The sequence below is a fragment of the Ceratotherium simum genome, chromosome Y, assembly GCF_057802395.1.
Source record: "Ceratotherium simum simum isolate JZ-2026a chromosome Y, ASM5780239v1, whole genome shotgun sequence".
Lineage (NCBI taxonomy): Eukaryota > Metazoa > Chordata > Mammalia > Perissodactyla > Rhinocerotidae > Ceratotherium > Ceratotherium simum.
The window spans coordinates 4,272,047-4,288,307 of record NC_141941.1 but is presented as its reverse complement, the minus strand read 5'-3'; the positions used below and the strand labels follow the sequence as shown (position 1 = coordinate 4,288,307).

The following is a 16,261-nucleotide window of genomic DNA, read 5'->3' as shown; positions in this document are numbered from 1 at the left end:
GAGATTATAAAGAGCATTGTCTCTTACTGCATGCAATCTCATGATTTGTGATTTTGGAAGCTATTGCCTTCATGGCAGGCATCCTCTAAGAGCAATGCTTGCTATAAAATATTACTCAAGGAGTAATGATTTAAATATGACAACTTCAATAATTGATGTAAGTATGATCAATAATAACATAAATATTTAATATAGAAATCTTACATATTAAATGTTAATATGAGTATTATGATATGTATTTGAAAGGAAAATTAGAGAAATGATTTAGGGACCCTGGCAACCTCCCATGATTATAAGATGTTGAATACTATTTCCTTCATGGCAAGAATCCTCTGATTTCAAAATAGTACTCAAAGAACAATTTAAATATGATAATAATAAACAATGCATGTATAACAATAACATAACTATACAATATATAAATATTACATAATAAATTATAATGTGAGTGATAAATGATATTTTAAAATATAACATTTTAGTTAGGTAACTTTAGTTAATAGATAATTCTAAAACCTGGTACAGAAATTTGCATGTTTTTAGTTGTCTACATGTTACTTGCATGCTATTACATTTTTAAGGAGACAACAGAAACAACTAATGGCAAGCTTTGCAATTGTAAAATAAGCAATTGGATGACGGAGATAAGCAAAATTTTTCATTGAGTTTGGAGCTATCAACTGCACTGGTCGGATGATAAAACCAAACAGCCATCTCTCTACATCACAGATCTCCTGTGAGGTGTGCGTGGTGTTGCCATGGCTTACATCACTGTCCCTCATGGGATGGACCCCAATGCCACATGATATGTGTTGTCACGCAGTGAACCTTTCAGAAAGGAGCAATTCTCTCAATTTTATTCTTGGAGGAAACAGCTTATTTGCTTTCTACCTATATAAGCAAAGCATTTTGATCACAACCAAAAGATGGTTTACTAATTTTATTTTCGATTAATATCATGACTAGTCCTTGTGAGAAAGCAAAGTCAACACAACAGGCATTTATGGAGCACTTTCTGGGAACCAGACACTGGGTAGGGCAGGGAGTTTGGACATGAAACAGATCAAGGCAATCCTGTAGCTGAGAGCCTATGATGCCATCAAGATATTGCATTAGAAACTGATGAATCTGTGTAAAAAGAGCTGTGGGGACAGACAGGAGGCACCATATGCTATCTTCGATTTGATGGCTGACTCATGTTTTGATGAACAAGTGGGAAAAGAGTTTCATGGAAAGAACAGAGAGCAAGCACAGAGGTGGGGGCAGGTCCCATGCTGGACGTGAGGAAAAACAGAGTAGTGCACAGTGCGTGATGGTGTGCCATGTTTGGGGATGGGAGAGATTGACGGGCTCCTGAGTGGGCAAAGTAGATTTGGCCAAGATAGTGCACGCCCTTTAATGTTACGTATGGGCGTGGTCATCTTCCTCTGAGAAATGAGGAAACAAGGCAGTTGAAGCATTTTAGATTTAAAATTAATGTTTTGTGGACCTACAGGTGATCAACGGTTAGTATCGTAACAAATGCTCCTGTTTATTTGAAGGAGCTGTGCCATTAGTTGCAGCATGCTTCAACTTTGTAAGGTGACATCTCTTCAGTATATTTCTCATGGGAAAAAATTATTTAAAGCTTTCACTTGATTTGTTATAATGAAGCATCAAAAGAGATCTTAGGGCACTATCCTGCCAATTACCAAGAGAATGACTTATTTCTTTATGCTGAGTAGTGATTATCTTTGAGAATTTCCATTCCTGGGATTCTTATTGTTACAATAATTGTTGCAATTATCCAGATGGTTACATTTCATGATCAGTTTGTAACAAATCAGAATCTCAATGCTTCCACTGACTCTGTAGCTTCATGAACTGAAAGTTTAAACATAAAAAAAAGAAATATTGAAGAAATATTTTTGAAAAAATGATTGTCAATGTGTGTTTTCCAAAGAATTCTTTAAAAATTTTTGAAGAGATGTGTTTTCCTTAATGTCACATGAAAATTCACATTTTATATCTCATATCATGCTATTTTATTTTTCTAAGATTTTGAAAAAATAGTTAAATTATTTTAATAACAAATACATATAAGCAGAAATCTATTGTCCTTAAAAAAAAGTAGTGCAAATAGTTGAGAGTTACTTCTTAATACTTCATTTTAATTCATTAATTTTTAAATCTTAACAATTTTTTAAAGTGGAATTATTTTACTTTCATTGTGGAGTGTACCCATATGTTAATGACTGTACATCTTTATTTTCTTCATTGTATGCTGTGAATTCTGTTCTCTTAAATTTGTGAAGATAGGTGTTCATTAACTTAAGGTAATTATCTATGTGAACTTGGCATTATATACTCTTTTTATGTTATTATTAAACATGTTCAAAACTCAAAAACATCTATTGTTACTTTGGTTAAAAAGCTAAAAAGAAAATAGCTGATATCATGCTTGGATGGAGAAAGTGGAAGTTTATTTTTTCCTTTCCAGTTTTCATCCCCAAGGATCATTGATAAACGGCTTACACAACCCTCACTTCCTTTAGTACCAAATATTGTAGTGGAAAATAATTTTGTTCTTAAAATGATGGTAGAGGAATTTGCTTGGTTTTTGCTACGTAATACCATATTAAGAGTTGATTTCCTTATTATCATGGATAGACTCGTATAGTATTAGACATCACATTCCTAAATAAAATCAGAGAACGAGCGCCCCAAACCATGCCGTACATGTGTCTGATGGTCCCTTGGCTGGAGAACAATTTGGATATTGATGGCTTATTTCAGGCACCTTGACAGTCTTATCATAGATGCTAGCCATGGACCGTGAAAAATAGCTTCTACAGGGGCTTGAGAGAGAAAATGAAGAGCTTTGCATTTTCTCTTGGCATTTCCTGCTATTGTTAAAAAGGTCAGATGTGCAATTTAAAATGTTCTATGTGTGGAGCATGGCAAATGTCACATAGAAAATGAAACTGCTTTAGTCGGCATTTTTGGCCTATTTCCAAAGGGTACCATTTTTCACCTTTCACCTCTCACGGATTTGCAAATTTTGGCTTGTGCAAAATGTCTGCCCCACTGTGAATTGTAGGCAGGGAAATGCTACGTGTAAGATAGGGAAATTGTGTATAGATGAGAACAGCAAATTGAGAATAAAAGTGAGAGAGTAAATAGCACCAAAAGTATATTGTTGGATAACTTGCAAATTACTCCATCAAAACTGTTAAGGAAGCTCATAGTTGATGAAATAAAATGTCTGAAACTCATCAATAGGAAAACCCAAGACATTTATATTTAAAGAAAGGCAAATCAATTTTATTTCATTATACTTTTGCTTGGCTGAATGACAAAACTAAATTCAGTTACCTGTGGGCGTGGTCAAATGACCACTCTCACAATTTGATAGTTGGAGGATGAATTGATGGAGAGTTTTGAAAGAAATTGGGTATTATGTATTAAAATTTAAAAAGAGACTCACTTAACTCTCCAGCAATTCTTTCTCAGGAATCTATCCTACATGTATATGCACAAAGATGCATTGTCTTAGCACATTCAAGCTGCTATAGCAAAAATACCAAGACAGAGTGGCTTAAACAACAGACATTTATTTCTCACAGTTTCAAAGGCTGGAAGTTCAAGACCAAGAGGCCAGCAGATTCAGTGTCTGGTGAGGGTCCAATTCCTGATTCATAGATGGCTGTCTTCTCACTGTATCCTCACATGACAGGAAGCAGGAGGAGCTCTCTGGGGTCTTTTTTATAAGGGCACTAATCCAGTTAATGAAGCCTCCACCCTCACGACCTAATCACCTTCTAAAGGTCCCACCTCCTAATACCATCCCATTGGGGGTTAGGATTTCAACATATGAATTTTGAGAGGACACATACATTCAGTCTGTAGCATGCATGGACACGATGCTCCTTGCTACTGAAATTTCACTCATCACGGGAATGAGTAAATAAATTATTGTGTACACTTATAATATAAAACCACTTTTCATTTAAAAGGGAAGAAGCAAAGCAAATTTGAAGATACATAATATCCACATAACCTCTTAAATCTATATACGCATATATAGATACTTGTATATGTACAGATACATGAATATGTGCACATATATGTATTTATATGTATACGTACTTGTGCATGTGGGTACATATATGCATTTAAAATGTTCTGTGTGTATGCATGTATGTATACAAATATGTGTATGTGTATGTCACTGCCTAGAAAAAAGTGCAGAAACAAACAAATTAACAGTGCTCACTTCAGAGAAGGGAAGTAAGGTACAGTGCAATGGAAAGACAGGGATTGGCAGAGAACATGAAAACTATAGCTGTTCCTACACTTATGCATTTTTTGAATTCTTCACAATAAGCATGAATTTTTTTTTTTTTTTGTTAAATCATCCCGAAGGTTATGCAGAGCATGTATGCATGTGAAGCCATGTGGAGAAGATAGTTTTAATATATTAGAGAAGAACAAATGTTTAGGATTTGCACTCAGCTGATGGGATCATATTTGCCCAAATCCATTGGATCGAAGCTGCCTTGCCTGGAAGAAAGCCACTCATTTAAACAAATACAAGTAACCTCTTAATATTTGGGAAAAAGATTGATTAGTTGTCATAGTGATTGTACGCCTCAGCCCAATTTTCAGATTTGGGCAAGGGATCTCAGAGGTTCCTGGAAGCGTTCCTGTGATTCATTGTCACAGAAAAATAGACTCAGGGGGATATAAGCCTTGCATATTGTTCTGCTTTATTGTTACATTTCTTATTATTCATTGCCTCTTTTGGCTTGGGAGAAGCCCCTCAGAGAAATGAGCAATACGCTATGTCATTTACAACATCTTTCCTTTCGAACATTATATTTCACATCCTGGAAGCAGCCATTACACATGAAAACATTTTCTTTCTTCCCTAAACCTAATTTCCTGGTCTCACCCAAGCCACCCTTTAACTTTGATATCAATTTGTCTTTTCGAAAGCTAGCGTCTACTCGCTCGTCGTAATTCTGTCAGCAACCGGTAGGTTTGACACTTTCCATCTCAGCTTTATGGAACCATAATCTGCCCTCCAACAAGTAATAGCAATCATGATAATAACAATAATAATAGTTCATTTTTTTAGTGTTGACAAGTTTTCTTGCTTGATTTTTACAAGACCGCCATGAAACACTCTGTGTAAACCCATGCAGCATCTAGGAAACAGAGTGTAATTTAAAGGTGATGGAACTCAGAAGTGGCAGAGCATGCACAAGCCTAATGCTATTCCTCTAGACCCCTGCGGGCTGCCCTCACCCTATTCCAGACTAACCTTGCCACGCCATGCATGGGCTGCCCTTCACAATTGCCCTTTGCCTATCTCTAATCCCTTAGAGAAAAATGGTGTTCAGCTGTCAATCACCCCCATGAGAAGGACACCAGAGTCAGCCATGGATGGTTTTCTGAAGACACTGGCTTAATTCACGTTGTCAGCCATAGCTTATTTCAGCCTCCATTCTGTGCCAGGCACAATGTGCTTCTGTGGTCCACCAAGCTAGGAAATCCTCAGAAATGGTACTGAAAACAGGTCAGAAAACATCACATGAGCCTGGGTAAACCAAGTCTCTGTCCAGACTTAGCATACAATATGAATTCTGGTTGGGTTAATCCCCAGTAACAATAAATGCCAAAAACCCACCTATAACATAAATATTCGAGAAAAGGGCACTTCTGTCATACAACTGAATGAGAAGGGTGCATCTGTCTTTTAACATGGATGTTGAAGAATTGATATTATACCTACAAAATCAGCATTGACTGAAAGGACCCAGAAAGAACAGAAGCATATGAGCTTCTTGATCTTCTCTCTTTCGAAGACTTCAGCTCCATCCGACAGCCATCTCCCAGGTCCTCATTGGGATTTTGTCATTCCACAAATTCCCCTCTGCCTGTTCCTAACCCCTTACACAAGAATGGAGCTGAGCCATCATTTATCATGCATGAAGTGATCACTGGGAAGTCCGTGTTCTGCTCTGAACTCTTAAAACTCTGAAATCCTGCCCCTAACTTGAACCTCCTAGTCTTCCGAATATGACTTCTTCCCTCCAGCTTTGATAGGTCTCCCATCAAGCCTTGCAACTCCCTAAGAACTGCTTCTCCTTTAAGCCACCAAATGTCTGTCGTAGATAGCAGAATCTGACTTAACTCTCAGGGACACCCTTGATTCCCTCCTCTGCTTGAGCTGAGCTCACCTGGCCATCCTCCATCTCTGTGTCCACCAAGGGATTGACTTCAGTATCAATAGGCGGTTTCCAGAAACAGTAGAGATCTTAGAGATGGCCTGCAATCCCTTTAAGCTCCCTCCTCATCAGCTCTGATTTCCCTTTCCCGTGGCATCTATCCAGGTGTTTCACATCTTCCCACCTTGGTTTTTATCAGAAAACACTGGTTTTCTCCTTCTTCACAGAGAGGACAAAGAACCCACCAGGAACGAACCCCCTGAAACCACATAGCAAAGCACATTCACAAATTACTTTGTATCCACATCTCTCCCGTCTTCCAGAATCTGGGCAGGGCTCAACCTCCCGACTGTGATCCAGAAGTTAACTCCTACCACCAACTCAAGTGTTTCTTCCTTGTCCATTGGCCATCCCATCTTTCTAACCCTAAACAGCCTCATCCCTGTCTACCTCTTGAATTATGATATGTCTTCCTCCTTCCACTAATAGTCACATTTCTTGAAATTGGAATTTTCACTTGCTCCTTCCTCCTCCAGTTCCCCAATACCGGTTTTTAACCCTCCTCAACCTCATGCTAAATAACCCTCTTACAGTATGACAAGTAATGTCTACATTGAAAACCCAATAGAAATGCGTTAGTCATGGTCTTATCTCATTTTTATGGACACTTGTCACTTTTGCTCAGTCCTCCTCAGCTTTCGTTGTATCACTGTGTTCTCTTTCTATTCCACAACTCTTGAGAAGTCCTTCTTCACTTACTTCTCTTTTCATTCTTAAATATTGGCCTCTCCAAGATTTCGTTCTAGACTCCATTCTCTTCCTTATATTTTATCTCTGGCTGATTCAGTCCACCCACATAGCTTCAGATGCTATCCCCCTATGAATGATTCTTATCTTTATTTCCAGCCCAGACCACCAACGTCCGTTACAGAATTTGTATTTTTAACTCCTATTAGAATCCTCTACTTGAATGTCACATTGACACTCCAAACTCAACATGTCCAAATGCTGATAAATTCCTCTTCCTCTCTTTGCACCCTCATGTTGGTCAAAGGTACCCCATATACCTACACGTCCAAGATAAGAACTCAGTCGTATTTTACTTCCACTTGCTCACCACTTGTGTAAATGGCCATATATATCCATCATTTCTGCCCTACAAAATATCCCTGAATACGTGCTCTCTGCTCAGTGCCCACAGTTACTGCTATAATTCTTGTCTTCACAATTATCTCAGTTTGGATGACCACTTAACTCATCACTCTTCTACCTTCACTCCATCCTTCATGCTACTATCATATGCATCTTCCTCATTCTCGGATCTGTTGACTTCATTCCCTAATTAAAAACAATTCCTGACCAAATATCTCCAATGGCTCCCTGTTGACCACATGGGAGAGTCCAAGATCCTTGAGTCAACACAGAAGGACCTTCAAAATATGCCCGTCTCCCTTTTCCAGCGTGAGCTCCCTCCACTGTCTCCCATATGCCCTGTGCTCTTACCCTTTCAACAAACAGCTCACAGTTCCCTGAGCACAGCCTGCTCTCCTATACGCCCCCGAGTCTTCCTTCTAACAAGCTCTACCCAGATGTCTTCCTCCCCACTCTCCATCTGGGAAGGTTCCAGTCATTGATTATATCCAGTAAACATGTTTTTTCTCCCTTTCACTTTTTTGGGGAGTAAATACATATGAGAATGGTTTGACATATGTTTGTGTTTCTGATGCTTAGCTCATTTCTTTCTCAAAAATTACTTAGCAAATGATTTCTGGATTGACAAATGCATGAAGATGGCTCTTTGGTAAATCATAGAATGTTAGAACCACAGATTGTCTTGGGTGAATTCAGGCCAGGAAAAGGGGGAATTATTTTATATTTGGAAATTATTCAATGCTTTATTAAAAATGTTTTTATTTGTCCCATTTGTGCAAAGTGCTGAGAATTTAACAGAGAATGAGACATGAATGGTCCAAGCTTTTATGTATCACAGCATAGCTGAAGAAACATAGGCAGTCTCTTGGGATTTCTTCTCAATCTTTGATAAGAAAAATTCCTGTGGTCACAACTGTACATTGACAACATAATCCCAATCTTGTAAAATAAGGTCATGTATACCTTCATTTGTCTTGCATCCCCTTGCATTTTGCTCTTCTTGGGTTTACTGTTCTGGGTGTTGGTTTCTGGTTTTTAGAACATGAGCAGGTGCTGGAGGTAAGCAGCCTTGCTCTAGTGAGATGGTGTTACACCTTCCAGACCCATCATCATTTTGTGTTCTTGACATGGGCAATGCTTTTCCTTGAGTAGTTTGCCTCTGGTTTTCTCCCAGCTTCTGTCCCTGGGCATGATGCAAACCCTCTCCTCTTATTGCTAGAGTCACATTGGCTAGTAGACCCGCCAAGTGGGAAGAAGGTCTTGTTCAGATGCACCTTCTTACTCTGATGCTTAGACTTTACCAGCCAGGAGTGAGTCCAGAACCTACCACTGCAAGGGACAGTATCAAGCTGTCCCTGGGTTTTGAAGGGCACATCAGCCACCTCTCAATCATGGGGTAGACCATCTGTCATGTTTGCTACTCTGCCTTCCTTTATTTTCTTTCTGTTAGTTAAGAAAAGGTTTATGAAAACCTAATAACCAAGATGTTGAGCAGAATAGTATATACAATAAAAGGTTTAGGTTCTGAGAATCTAAGCAGAGTACATCTACTGTATTAATTGATGACAATTGATTTTTATTTTAGTTTATCAGACGGCTTTTTCTTTTTATAAGCTTAACTTTTTTTTTTTACACTAATTTTTTTTTTTTAAGATTTTATTTATTTATTTTTCCCCCAAAGCCCCAGTAGATAGTTGTATGTCGTAGTTGCACATCCATTCTAGTTGCTGTATGTGGGACGCGGCCTCAGCATGGCCGGAGAAGCGGTGTGTCGGTGCTTGCCCGGGATCCGAACCCGGGCCGCCAACAGCGGAGCGCACGCACTTAACCGCTAAGCCACGGGGCCGGCCCTATAAGCTTAACGTTTTTGTTAGAGCCAACAGACATCAAATTGCATTTCAATAAATGCAATCAGAATAAATATAACCTAGAAAAAAGGAAAGGAATTGCAGACACCGTATATGTTGCTTGTTAAAGTATGCATATGGGCATTGAATAGAGAGAATTACTACTACGTTTATAACTTTTTGTTATTCCACACCATATCAGATGAATTTTTGCTTTAGTGGTGATTCTTACATGTGTTCTTGTGAGTTGCTTTTGATAAATTGAGAATGCCCATTAAGTGAGGTGTCTAGAAACATATCCATCAACTCACATATATGTGTGTATATTTGGGGTAATTATAAACAGGTCCAACATGTCCATCAAAAAAACCCACAAATCTGTCTCTATGCCCTCGTGGTCCCTTCCCCTTGGACGAGATCTGAAGAATGAAACAATTCTTATCACCCTTTTGTGTTCTGCAGTCTCTGCTCCCTTTTGGCCTCTCCAGGACCCACATTGTGGTCACCTGCATATCCAAGTGGTTCATTGTAACACTAATGTGTATCAGAGGCTGCGGGGTGAGGGTGTCATTACAGGACCCATGTGAGGGTAGGGGAGAAGACGCTTTTCTATTGAACAAGAAGAGGGAAAAAATAACCTTGATTGACTTAGGTAGCTGTGTCCAATAGTTCTGGAAAGTTGTGTTAAAAGCGATGCAGATCTGTGGATCCTCGATGGTGGATTGTTCATCTACAAACATTCCTGGAGATCATGTAATCTAAACAACATCTTAAAGATGTGGCTCATACCAGTGCATAAATGAGTAGTTAGTAGCAGAAAAGGGAAGGATTAGGGCCAAGCCTCTGGTCTGAAGTCTGAAATCCTTGCCCCCGGTCTTCCCGTCATACCCTCTACTGCACAGCCACTTTCTCTGTCTGTGAGATTTGAGACATCAGGACAATTGTTTATCAAGTCTTGACTATTACATTAAGTACTATAATCTTGTATCAACTGGGTCAATTTGTTTTCTAAAGAAAGTCACCATTGTTGTTATTTTCCTAGGGAGAGTTTCCAAGCTAAATATATTCCTCCCAAATAATAGAGAGTTCATTTTTGGTCAATATTGTCTGAATGGCCATAAGTAAACATGCCAATCCCTTGAGAATACATTAGATCAGAAAAGAGCAATGTGCTACTTTTATTTAAATTACAAATTTCCACCTAGTCCTAAAAGTCTGAGGCCATGAACATTTTCAATACCACTTTTAGGTCATGCTGAAGATAATTTTGCATCTTTGGGATTAGATGTTCTTCAGCTAAGAGTCATGGATGCCCAAGGGGTCTAAGAAACTCCCCTAACCTATATGGCATTTTTTTGAAAAACAATGTATTTTCCATTGAGAGGAGTATCTCCTCAAGGAAGTCTGTGACCCAGAAAAGGTGAAGAATCCCCAATTTGGATTCTGAATGTCATGACCATTCACTTGAAACATAATAAGAATTTCTTCTTAGTATGTATGAAATTGAACCATATGGGTTTGCCATTTGCTTGGACCTAAAACTGTCAAATGTTGTCGTTTTCATATGGTTCATATTATATTTTTCACACATCCATATATCTCCCCTCCTAAGTAGCAAGCTCCTGAAAAAGACAGGGGATATATCTGCTTCATGTCCTCACTCAACTCTTTGTAGAGAAGATGGCTGGGAAGAGAAAGCCTTTTCACACTGAAGAAGGAGTACATTTGAGTCAGATGCATCTGGTTGGAAATCTCGTCTGTGTGATCCAGAGTGAGTTAATGCAACTCTCTGGAAAACTGGGATAGTGAGCCCTCATAGGGTTGTGGTAAGGATTTGCAGAAGTTATGAATTACACAATAAACGTATGTTCCCTTGCCCCTTGGGTGACAAAGATGACACAGAGGATGATGCCGATTGTCTCCTTGGTATTTTAAGCACATCAATAATAGCTCATGTTGGGCCGGCCCGGTGGCTTAGCGGTTAAGTGCACGCGCTCTGCTGCTGGCGGCCCGGGTTCGGATCCCGGGCGCGCACCGACGCACCACTTCTCCGGCCATGCTGAGGCCGCGTCCCACATACAGCAACTAGAAGGATGTGCAGCTATGACATACAACTATCTGCTGGGGCTTTGGGGGAAAAAATAAATAAATAAAATCTTTAAAAAAAAATAATAATAGCTCATGTTTATTGAGTGTTTACTGTGTGCCAGAAATAACTATGTGCTTTAGGATATTCATTCTCCTATGAAACAAGTGTTTAATTAGTCCCTAATATGTGACCAACACTGAAGACACAGCCATAATTAGCACTGACAGCTCCCTGCTGTCATGGTGTGCATGTTCTAATGTGGGGAAATTAGCTCAAGAAAGACAGGATCAGGAATATAAATGAGTAAAGTGGTGATAATCAACTCTCATGATCATTAATACAGGATGGGGAGTGGCAGCGATTGATGAGGAGCTAGATTGAACAAAGAGATCAGGATAGCCATCTCTGCTAGGTGACATTTGAATAGACAACAAAAGTAAGCCTTATCTCATTGAGTCTTCACAGTAAGGCCAGAAGGTGCTACTGTTATTTATTGCCTATATAGACATGGAAACTAAGAATTAGGCAAGTAAATAACCATGCAGTCATCAGATAAGGACCAGGGCTAACAGTCTTTAGAAAGCTGGACTCTCGAGTTACAGTCACATACTGTTAACATCATACCATCATACCATACCACACCATTCGTCACACCATGATAAAAGGGCAGAACACACCTCTACTCTCTTTCCCAGGGCATGTCCACCATTTAATTCACCTTGTTTAGCTGTCCTCAAACCATGACTAAGAGAGCAACAGAAATACATCATGAACGGTTTCAACGTCATTTAAAAATTCTCAATACTGCACTTGTAATTTGTTATTAATTAGAAAATGGCAAGTCTCCTATCAGTGGTTGGGATCACTGGATAACATGCTGGACATTGATGTGGATACCTTGCTGTGAGCATATTATTAGAGTTGCTCTTCTTAGTTGCCATGGAAACAACACTGCCGCTTCATCACCCACCACAGCCAACTTGGCAAAGATGGACAAACTTATTCAGTAGTGAGATGGTAGATGTCACAAGAGATTAGAATTTAGTGGAGAAGGACCAGCTGTCCAGGAGAAGAGCCCCCTACAGTGAACACAACACAGATGCATGAGAGCGGGTTAAATGAGCCTTTTAGAGGTCCCTCCAATTACTGATCCATTCACTCCTTCATTCATGCATTCAACGGAGGTTGAAGAACTGTTGTATTGGACCCTGAGGATACAGTAGTAAACAGAATACACAAATGTCCTTCCCTCACCTTAGTTGGGGAGGAAGAAGATAAACAAGCAAACAAACCCATCAAGGACAGAATCTCAGATTGTGATCAGAGCTGCGAGGGGAATAAGAACTGTGAGAGTAACTGGGGTGGGTGATGGGGATACTTTAGATTGCGTGACCAGGGCAGGTGTCTATGAGCTTGAGGAATTTAAGGTGGTAAGTGAAGAGCAAAAAAACAGCAATGCAAAGAGCCAGACGTGTACATCCCAGAGATTCTGGCCTAAACATTGTCTTATCACCATGTGAAAGAGCCTTTCAAGTTTGCTAAAATTTAATAAAATTAACAGTGGGAGTTCAGGGTCACCTCCAGGGAACCCAACTTTCTTTGTGGCTGGTGGAATTAGAAGGGATGCATTGCTGGAAATCCCATTTTCAGTTTCCAAAGCCAGTGATGGACTATGACCAACAGTCTCTTATCATTTGCCAAGCAAAGAAAAATGCATTGAACCTGGAAAGGAGAAGTATCTTCCAATGAGTCCTTGTCTTTTCATAAGCCAAATTTCAGTATTCATTTCCATTTTAATTGAGTTGGTGGGTGGGTGGATAATTAACTAGTTGTTTCTGAAATAGGAGAGAGGTAGATGAGAGAAAAAAGGGCATTTCCTATTTAATCCCAGGAAATATGGTTTATCAGGAAACATTTTAAGGAGAAATGAGGTCATTTTGGTGTATAAAACTGTAAAATTTTGGACTGTAATGATATCGACGCTGAAGTGAATTATGAAAAATGATTATATAAAAATATATTTGGACAGCATGATATAAATTTCTCTCTATGTGTTAGTTGCCAAAATTTGAACATAAATGTTTTCAAATAACACACCTGTGCAACTGTTAGGACTGGCAGGTGATATATCACTTTTTATATTTAAAATCTATGTGGGAGTGAAAGGAAAAAGGTAAAAACATTTGTCAAATTTGGAATATTAATGAAAGAACATATTGGAAATACGAAAACATTATTTAGGACTTTGTGCTTTTAGAGTCTGATCAGAGATAATGCTAAAAATAGTCCCTCAAGTTTTATTGACATCCTTTCAAAATAAACACACTAAACACCAAGAAGCTACAGTATAAAGAACCCAAGAGCATCAGCCAAATGGACTTCCTATCTCTTCATTTGCGTGTGTCTAGGAAATAAGAAAGACCCATAGGGTTACTCTAATTAATTGGTATTTTATTTCAGTGGTGAATTTATGAGTGAGATTGAGCACACCCAGTGTCTCTGTCTGCAGCTTTCTTCAAATCACGTGGTAGAATTTATCCAATGATAAAGTTTCACCCGGAATTCATCTGGGAGTTGGAGAAAAGAGAATCACAACGCTGGACCCAGAGCATTTATTCCATTGTGGATCAGCCAAGCTTAGCTGCTAACAAATGGGCAGAACTGGACCATTCTACATATGAAAGATGCTGGCTTCCATGGTCCTCTAAAACAATGCATCAGAACAACCAGAAAAATTGCCAGATTCATACAAAACCTGTTTAATCCAAAATGATAATGCATTAAGCCCTTTTGATAGATTGTGTGGTCAGGTATGAGTTGGCAGTTAAAGTTGTGGCTGATTTTGATAGGATTGATGTAAGGCCAGTTTATGGGTCTACTTATTAAGCTGGTTTTGTTGCTCTGTATTTACATTTTAAGAGCTCTATGATGCAAAACATGAATTCTGATTGCAATATTTTATAATTGTAACCAATATCTGTTCCATCTTCCCCCAGACACACAAATGCTGAACCATTATTTCAATCTGCAGTGCAGATATCATGACATCATATTGGAATTAGAATTATGCAGAGATTTTGCAGGTAGAACCTGCCAGGCTTGGAGACTGATTTTAATGATGGATGTTGGCAGTGAAAGAAGGAGCTACATCTAGGAAGATTTCATGTTTCTGGCTGGAATGACCAGTCAATGAGGTAATGAAAACCACAGAAGCTGCAGACTGCTCATAAATGTACCTCAGTTATTATCTCTCCTCCCCATATTCGTTTCCCTGCTTCGGTTCAAGTTCCCACTGTCTTCGTTCTGTATGACTGCCATGTTTTCTTCTCTGGAAACTCCATCTTTGGTAACTCACCTAGAGTCATCTTTAGAAAATGCAGATGTGGTCACCTTTCTTTCCTGCTCAAAACACTTTAGTGGTTCCCTGCTTTTTATAGCATCAAGTTCCATCTCCATCTCTGGCGAGCAAGTTGATGAAGACCAGGTCAGCAGCCTGATGGACCTTGGACTCTTTCCTTCAAGGTTCTGAACATATACAACCCTCTCTGGAACCTTTCTGTCTCTACTCTGGTTAGGTGTAGCCATATCAACTCAAATGCATCTTTCTCGTTACCTTCCAAAGGCTCTTATTTGCATGGCATTCATTGCCTCCATGATGGTCTCACCCATACAAGTATGGGCTGCTGTGTGTACCAGTCCAGTGCCCGGCATACAGCAAGCTCTCCAGAAATGATTATTTATCTACTAGAGCTTCTTTTGCTGTGATCAAACCAGTCCTTTATCACAGTTTTTCCTGGGCATCTTTGCTCTGTGCCTTTACTGTTGGCTCTCCATGAATCTATATGAATAATATAAGCTCTCTAGTTATAGATCTAGGTTTAACTCCTGGTTCCTGATTTCATTGCTTTCTCCTGCAGACTCAAGATCTATCACCTTCCTCTCTCTGATTCTCAGTTTGTTCATCTGTGTAATTTTGATAGTTGTTCCTATGATGATTGAATGGGTTCAGACATGCAAAGTATCTGCAGGTGCAATGGTAGCAAGATGCTGTGTGAGAATCTGACCTTCGTTTGTTTAACTCTGTTCACCTTTCAACCAGATAAAGGGGCTGATGACAATGATCTTGGCCCCTTGGCTTACCAGAAAGATGATCGCCATTTCCATAAATTGCGTCTGGGCTGGGAAGAACCACAAGGAACTAAAAGAACCCAAAGGAGATGCCATGACCTTAGGCTTCCCTGAAGGCAATGCCTTTTGTAACTCCCAAATTCCCTATGGGGACCCTCGGGGCTCTGCTTATGGGGTATTTATAGGAGGTATAAATCTGGTGAATCCTGAGGCTTCTACGCCAAGGAGAACCCAACCCCGGTGGATGTGGACCTTGTACAGATCTTGGCTCTTGGCATCTGAGCTGTCACCTGTGGAGCAGATAGCTCCCAGAGGACTGCAGCTCTGCTAACACGGTCAGTTTCCTGTCCTATATCCTTCTGGGTTGGCTGGCACCATGGTGAACCCTGGTGGTCTTGTGATCTTGCCTGCTCACTTAAATTTAAGAAGACCCCCACTGGGCATTAAAGAGCACAGATCAGAGTCCTTGTCATAGAATACTGGTTTGACAATTACTTTCCTCTCTGATGCTTCTTCCCTGCTTGGGAAACCCTTTATTTCTTCCTCAGTAATCCCTTTTAAATCCCAGCTCAACCTTTACCTCTTGCAATATTTTCTCTTGACCTTCTCTCACCTCACACTTTTTAATTTTTCTACTCTGTCTTGTTTTACTCTTTCCTAGTTTATGATGCAGTGTCTTACATATTATCTAATAACTGCCCCTCAGTCAGCTCACCCTTGTGTATTTAGCTTCTCTGCTAGATCATGTACTCCTTGAGAATAGAGACCATGCCTTACTTGTTTTCCTTCTTCACAGTAAATTCCATTTTATGAGCATCCCTCTTATTTTCTTT

The 16,261-nt window shown here is 39.5% G+C and overlaps 1 protein-coding gene across 5 annotated transcripts in view; it reads left to right on the top strand.

Moving 5' to 3' along the window:
* LOC147911620 (neuroligin-4, X-linked) overlaps positions 1 to 16,261 on the top strand; it is a 295,702-nt gene that overhangs the window by 119,716 nt on the left and 159,725 nt on the right. For 2 of the 5 annotated variants that reach the window (XM_087427912.1, XM_087427911.1), the window contains exon 2: positions 14,297 to 14,494. The exons of the other annotated variants lie outside the window; for them this stretch is intronic. The gene's annotated coding sequence lies outside the window, so the exon portion shown is untranslated. The remainder of the gene's footprint in view (positions 1 to 14,296; positions 14,495 to 16,261) is intronic. 5 annotated transcript variants of the gene reach the window in all.